This window comes from Setaria italica, chromosome VI (assembly GCF_000263155.2).
Source record: "Setaria italica strain Yugu1 chromosome VI, Setaria_italica_v2.0, whole genome shotgun sequence".
NCBI lineage: Eukaryota > Viridiplantae > Streptophyta > Magnoliopsida > Poales > Poaceae > Setaria > Setaria italica.
This window is the reverse complement of record NC_028455.1, coordinates 28,924,482-28,931,651: the sequence shown is the minus strand read 5'-3', so window position 1 is coordinate 28,931,651 and position 7,170 is coordinate 28,924,482.

Below are 7,170 nucleotides of genomic sequence, written 5' to 3'. Positions count from 1 at the left end.
CGCGGGCGCGGGCGCGGGGGTACGCGCGCGGCGTGGCATGGCGTGGGCCCAGCACGCGTTGCTTGGCACACGCGTGCGGGATAGCGGTGCTAGTATCAACGCGCCGGGCGCCAGACGCCCGAGGGAAAAAGGATGCAGCCGTGGGAAGAAGAAGGAGAGAGAGAGAGAGAGAGAGAAAGAGAGAGAGAGAGAGAGAGAGAGAGAGAGGAAGGAGGAAGAAGGAGAAAGGAAAAGAGAGAAAAGAAAGGGAGAAAGGGGAAGGAAAAAGAGGAGGAAAAAGGGAGGGACGGCTCAGCAAAAGTTGCGGGATCTGAACGGCGCGCGTGATGGATTTGACGGGCATGCGGCAAAAGAAATACGGGAAACGGAAAGAAGGTTGACGACGTCGGGGCTGGAACGGTGAGTCCGACGGGAAGGAGAAGATTTGTCGGGGCTCAACAGTCGGAAAATTTTGGAATGTATTTTTAACGAGTGATTTAAATTGTTAATTTTTACGCTCGTTATAGATACCACCCCCTCTTTACTTTTGTGCAATTACGCACCGCGCTCGAATGAAAGGGCGTCTCATTCCTCTGACTACCCTAGGTAACTTACACTTCAGTCTCCCGACCGATCAAACCCCACCACGACCTATGATTACGAGCAGCTAAGCCTCGCGGGTCATGCTCATGTTTTAAAGGTTGCAGCCTATGGTCAACGGGCAGGTTTGAAAGGAAAAGGGCAAAAAGAAGAATTCTTAAGGGCAAAAATGAGAATGGGCGGGACAAGCTTCGCATCACGATCACAAAAGAACTAAAATTTGTTCACTCAGGGGCTCTCAATCCCCCGTGAAATTCATTATGATACAAAAACTAACTAATTCTACGAATTCTACTACTACCCCCCGGTCAGGTCGGATGCCGGTACGGCTGGCGAAGACGAAGGTGCCTCGGTCGCAGTCGGGACGACACTCGCCTCAGTTATGGTCGGGGCTACACCTGGCTCCAACTCGGTCTCCGTCGTTTTAACACGCTGGACGACACCTCCCTGGCCCACCGAGCGGCAAGCCTCCATCACCCACTGCGTGGTGGTATGCTTGGTGACCACCTACGCGTGCAGCACCAAGCTCTCCCCTAGCGCCTGGATCTCATCGGCACTCCACCCGTCGGTGTACCCTCCGCAGATGGCCGTGAAGTCTAGGGTGGGGTGGTGGGTTGCCATCGACGTCAGCACCCCCGACGCCTCGTATAACACACCCTCGGAGATAAGCGCCCGAACCTCGTCCGAAATCTCCGTGAGCTGGATGGCGGGTGCGTTGGTGCTCGGGCCTGGCCCAAACACCTCAGCGATCACTACTTGCGCCACGTTGCGAAGCTGGTCGAGCTCTCCCTCACAAGTGGCGCGCTCCTCCAGGGACCGGGCCAATGCCTCCGCTCTTCGACCGACCGTCACTTGGGCCACCTTCAGGTCAAACTCTAGGGTTGCACAAGATGCCAAGTCAACAAAAGGCAACGCGACTAAAACTTTCAAGATAGCAAAACTTACCCTCCTTGGCGGTGACGGCTGCGGCGTGGCTCTCCTCCGACTGCTTCAGCTCCCACCGCAGAAAGGCCGATCTTCTTACCTAGCTCTGGGTACAGATAATAGAGTCAGGAGCCAGGAGAAGAACGACTAAAAATGACAACCAGGACCAGAAAAGACACATACCGAGGCAGGCGCTTTCACTGATAGCAAGCCCCTGCTCTTGATGGGCCACCCTCTCGCTCAAACGAGCGACCGACTCCTCCACCCCGCACAGTTGCCCTCGGAGCGCGGTGACCTCTTGCTCTGATGATAACGCCCTCTTCTCGGCGTGCACTCGGGCCATACATTCTGCCCCCAGAGCCTCCTGGCGCTTCCCGACCGCCGCCTTGGTCTCCGCCAAGTGGGCCTGCACCACGGCGAGCCTCTGCTCATCAGTGGTCACCCGCTCAACCGCGCGATGCTCCACCTCCTAGGACTCGCGACAGGCAGCCTCCAACTCACGAGTGAGCTTGTCAACCTGCCACGACGCCGCTGTAGCGACTTTGGTTTAATCAGCTGAGTTAATCTCCAGACAAACCCCAAATCTACAGTTTCCATCAGCCCGACCCCTGAAACCCAACAAAACCGCACCAACCCAGCAAACGGCAGCTCTTCTCTAAGTCCCGAAACCAGTGTTCCTCCAAATCTTGGAGCTGTGGGAGAGCCAAAGACTGGACGGTGGACCCAAAACAAGATCCCGCAGATCTCTCGGGTCAAACACGCCAGAGCCAGCGTGCGCCCTGCTTCAGAGTCCCGCCGCCGCGTGGCTCAACCTCCCCGAGGAGTGCCGCCTCGCCCAGTCGCGGGTCGCGACAAGATAGATCAGCGCGCCTCCTTCCCAATCGCACGCGGAAGCGCCCTGCAGCCCTTTCTGCCTCGTCTCATCTCACCCGCAACCTCGCCAGCTGCGCCAGGCGCCCTGATGCCCCTGCGACAGAGGGTTGGCCGCTGCCGCACCAGATCGCCTTGCCTCCCGCGCTGATCATCTCACCGGATCCCCAGTTGCGCGTCCCGATACCTTCCGGCTTTTCCGTCTCCCCCACAGTCGCGCAGCCCACGCACGTGCCCCACGATGATACCGCCCTCGCCAACCACGGCTCCAGCAGAGACAGCTCCTTTTTCCCGCCTCGCCAGTAACATGCCTCGACAAAGCCGCTGGTCTGCGCTTGCTAGCGTCGCCGCTCGCCCTGTCACCTTGCCTACAGTGCCCTCGCCTGCAGTGCCCTTTCCTTCCTTCCTGTCACATGTTAGTCGAGCCGCCGCACCCAATCCGTCGCTTGACGCGACCAGAACCGTGCTCGCCCTCGCCAACCCTTCATCCCGGCAAAACCACGCCTGCACAAGCTCTGTCTCAAGTGCCCAATGACCAAAGATCCTATCCCCGAAGCTCCACTTCGCCGGCCAATGGAGGCATCGCCCAATCGCCGCCACGGCAGAGCACTCCATCCTCTTCGACCTGATCTTCGCGCTGTTCAAACTCTTTCTCTTCCGCGCAGCTATAAAAGGGAGTACCAGAGCCTCTACCGGAGTTCCCTTCGCCATTGTTGCCTCACCGCACCTTCCTCTGTTCGCACTCAAGTGTCGTCGCATAAGCTCTTAAGGAACTTTCCCTCTCCGCTCAAACCCGCTTTTCCCCAACCCACCAGCCGCCTGTTTCCTCCGCACGGTGCTAGAGCTTGCTTGTTGTCCACAAGAAGCACCGCCGCCGCCGGAGCACCGCCGAACCCCGCCGCTTCCCAAGCCTTAGAGCCTTAGTCTTTCCGCCTGAGTCTGTTGCTTCCCAACCTCAAGACTTCACCAGTAGGCCTAAAGGTAAACTGCCGACCCCTTTCCGGTTCGCCCGACCCTTGTCCACCTCGCCCGAGGGCTCGGCTGTATCTTTTTCTTTGACCTGAGGGTATCTGTGTAAAATTTCGGGGACTTCTCTGTGTTAAGTCTAAGGACCCCGGTACAGTTATTCCTGAGGTCTGAGGGTTAGATCATAAGTTTCTCCCAATCCGACCCTTCTGTCTTGTTCTCTATCAACTGAGGCTTGGACTTCCACACCTTTTCCTGTAGCTTTGCTACAAGTTTCTGAGCGAAATCTTGCAAGTGTTGTTGAAATAACCGTCTAAATGTTTAACCCCTACATTTGCACTTCTGTGTAGAACTAAATCTCGCCGACGGCACCTACGAGCTGCATCCGGTGCCAGAAGACGGAACGGTAGCTGAGCCGCCGACCGCAGGAGCTGAAGCTGAACCCGCCGAAGACCAGTTTGCCTCCGCCCCGCTCGAAGGCAAGCCCCAGAGCATGACCCCAACTTTCTAAACTTGCGCATGCCTTCTTTCGTGTGTATGTGCATTTACGTTATAGGAGTTGTTTGAAACCATAGATGCATGACTTAGTTCCCTTGATCTGAACACTAGTCTGATAAGCCCGAGTAGTTGCAATGCTTAATAGGACTCGGTAAAAGTCGAGTGATTTCCTATCACTCGCGAGTTATAGGAGTTGGTTGTTCTCCTTCTGGTTACAACTATAAGGACGGTGGACGGGGCAAGGCCTTGTGAACTCTTTTTGGTGGTCAGTGGATCGCCCCGTCTGTCTACTTGAATCTGATTAAGGTCTGCAAGTGGTGGTGTTCGTGATCAAGTGTTTGAAAGTACTAATCTCATACCTAGTATGGGATGGGGAAGCCTAGTACCTGATTGAACCTGGATGTGAGCGGTTCGATCCACTGTCTCTAGAACAGAGTTTTCCCCTGCGGCCGCATGTGGTGGAAAGTGTGGTCACGGAACGGCAGAGGCCGGGTCTGTGGAACATTGCACCAAGAGAAGTAGGCCCGACACGGGTCAGGGGATTGATGGGGACGGTCGACACAGGAAGCGACCCTCGGTGGTGCGCGGATGTCGTGAGATTAGGTTCGCCATGCATGGTTAAAAAAACCGAATCGATTTGTCTGCCTCTCATAGTTTGAGACTACTTGATCGCTATGCTACACTAAGTAAAGATGGAACATGATGACGATATGAACTTGATGCTTGTTTTATATATACATTTTGTTTGGACACTGTGTTGCTTAGCATAGGTTGCAAAAATAGACTGGTTAATGAACTTAGAACCGGAGCTAAAATATTGAAAGTAAGGACCTACTGTAGTTGCTTTTGGCAAAACAAACCCCTCAGCCAAAGAGCTTTGCATGTCTAGAAGTTGGTTGAGTAGTTTTCCCACTGGTCGGTTAAGTCTTGTCGAGCTTAGTAGCTCAGCCTTGTTTGTGGCATCTCTTTCAGGTGAAGTTGAAGCTCCTGAGTATCCTGCTGTTGGCACTTGGCCGTCCCAGTTTCCTCCTGGGTGGACGATCGAGTGGGATCCCTCCTCAGACGGTGAGGAAGGGGATCACTGATGTCCTAATCAGCCTCATCACGGACATCCGACCCGATGCTAGCTCCCGCTGTTCTATTTTACCTTGTCCGCTGCTCTTGAACTTGTAAAACTCTGATTTTCGAACCAGTATTGAAATAAATTGTTGAACTTGTTTAATCTGGATGATCTGTTGTATTTTCTGGAACCACTCACCTTCGTGTGAGCTATGCTAACTCGGTCCTGTACAAGTGGTCTTATCGGATGAAATCCGACGATCGTCGAGTTAACTTGATTAAAGCATATGATCGCATGATAGGTGACTTAAATGTGCTTTAGCTAAGTTAATCTGAGGTGTTCTGCCATAGCCGCCCTCTCCCGCTCCAGCCGACCGTGCTCCTCCCCGAGGAACCGGGACTTACGGGCCGACGTTGCCTCCAAGCCCTGTAAGACAAGAGTAGGCGCGCTGAACCGACTATTGAATGCCAAGAAGTCACAGACAAGACCAGGATCGCGAAAAGTTTACCTCTGCAATGCATGGCAGGTTGACGGACACAGCCTGATGGGTGAGCTCGACCCTTTCCAGGACCTCCTTGAGTCTCGCCGCGGAGAAGGCGAGGTCAGCCTGCACTAACAGCCCACTCCGACCGAGCAGGACCCAGAGCTCATCCTCCCTCCCATCACGAAGCACGAACCAAGCCTTCCCTGGCTCATCTGGATGGGGCCACACCAGCTCGTGGGCTGCCCCCGATCAGCCGGAAGATCCGGCCCCGCGGCGCCGAGCGACGCCAGGATCATCACCCGCTCCCGGGATGGTGGGACGTCCGGCTGGACCACCCAGGTGTCTTCCTCGCCATCGGAGGGGATCTCCACCACCGGAATGTTGGTGGCTGGCCAGTGACTATGCTCCCTCCATCTCGGCTGCCTCCGACACGCCATCCCCTGTTAGGATGGGGAGGCTGCCCGCCCAAGCTTGGGCCTCGACCAGCTTGGGGGACAGGTTGACCTCCACCGCTACGAGGGTATGCCCGACTGTGGCTCCTCCAGTCTCCCACAACTCCAACCAAGAGCGCGAACCAAGCGCCCCTCCGTCCGGCGAGACAGGATGCCCAGTGTCCCTCCTCTCCTCCTCCGTTCTGGCCGCCGCCATGTACGCAACAGGCGGAGGAGGAATCGCCATAGTCACCGCCGTCGCGGGCCCCGTCGCAGCCATGGGGATCGCCTCCGTTCCGGCCGTCACCACGCTCGCGACCGATGCTGGAGAAGCGAGCCCCACCAAGGAGGGTTGGGCCAACACCAGCTTGCTCCCCCCTTCACTCGTCACAACCCGCTGCAGGCTGGATGTCCACTTCGTGTGTGGGGGAGGTGGGATCATCCCCGCCAGGGCCGGCGGCTAACCACTGCAAAAGAAGACACTGAAGCAAGTCAGTCATGCCTAAAAACTCAATCATACGAATGAAGGGAAGCGTGATCACATACCTGAGCAGAGGGAGCTTGTAGCCCCAACTGGTTGACAACGAGCCGACCGGACAAGGACCGCTCGGGGGTTGCAACCCGCGCCCCCTCGAATCAACCGAGGACAGGGGCGACCCGGTTGGCACGCGATCGGCCTGCGAACAGCCACGACCGCCAGCTCGTGGCAAGTCCATCGGAGTGACCAACGGCGCATCTCTCTATTGGGGGCCTGGCGCACGCGCTGACTCTGAGGGTGCTGATGAGCGGTCACATTCCCCTGATCGACCGACGCGCTCCATCGCGGTTGGTACAAGGGGCTGCGAAGCCAACGATAGATCCTTGCGTGGCGGCAACCGCACCCACTTTGCCTCCCGATTGCAGGTGGCATCCTCACCCGCGGCGTGCTTCCCTGACTCAGGGGTGTCGGAGTGCGTTCGCGTACCGCACCTACCACCGACAGGCGCAGCCGCGTGCTCATGGCGCTCCACCTGAGGTCGTGGCAGCACCCCTATACTCCTCCTTGTCCTCCGAGGAACCCACGTCATCACTCGACTCCGTGGAGTCGCTCGACTCGAGCTCCTCCTCCACATCCGATCGGCATTCGCCGCGATGGACCCGCCGATTGATCTCCTGGCTCTTCTTGTACTTTCTCTAGACCTCTGTGGCCCTCTTCTTCTTCCTGGCGAGCGCGGCCTCCTTCTAGGCGGCCTGCCGAGCCGCACCTTCTGCCACTTTCGGGAGATGTGGTCGGGACTTGTAGTGTTCGAGCCCCTGCGAAATGGATGACTCAGAATCAGTCGGGAGATCAAAAAGGAAAAGAAAAGGGTCACGGGCAA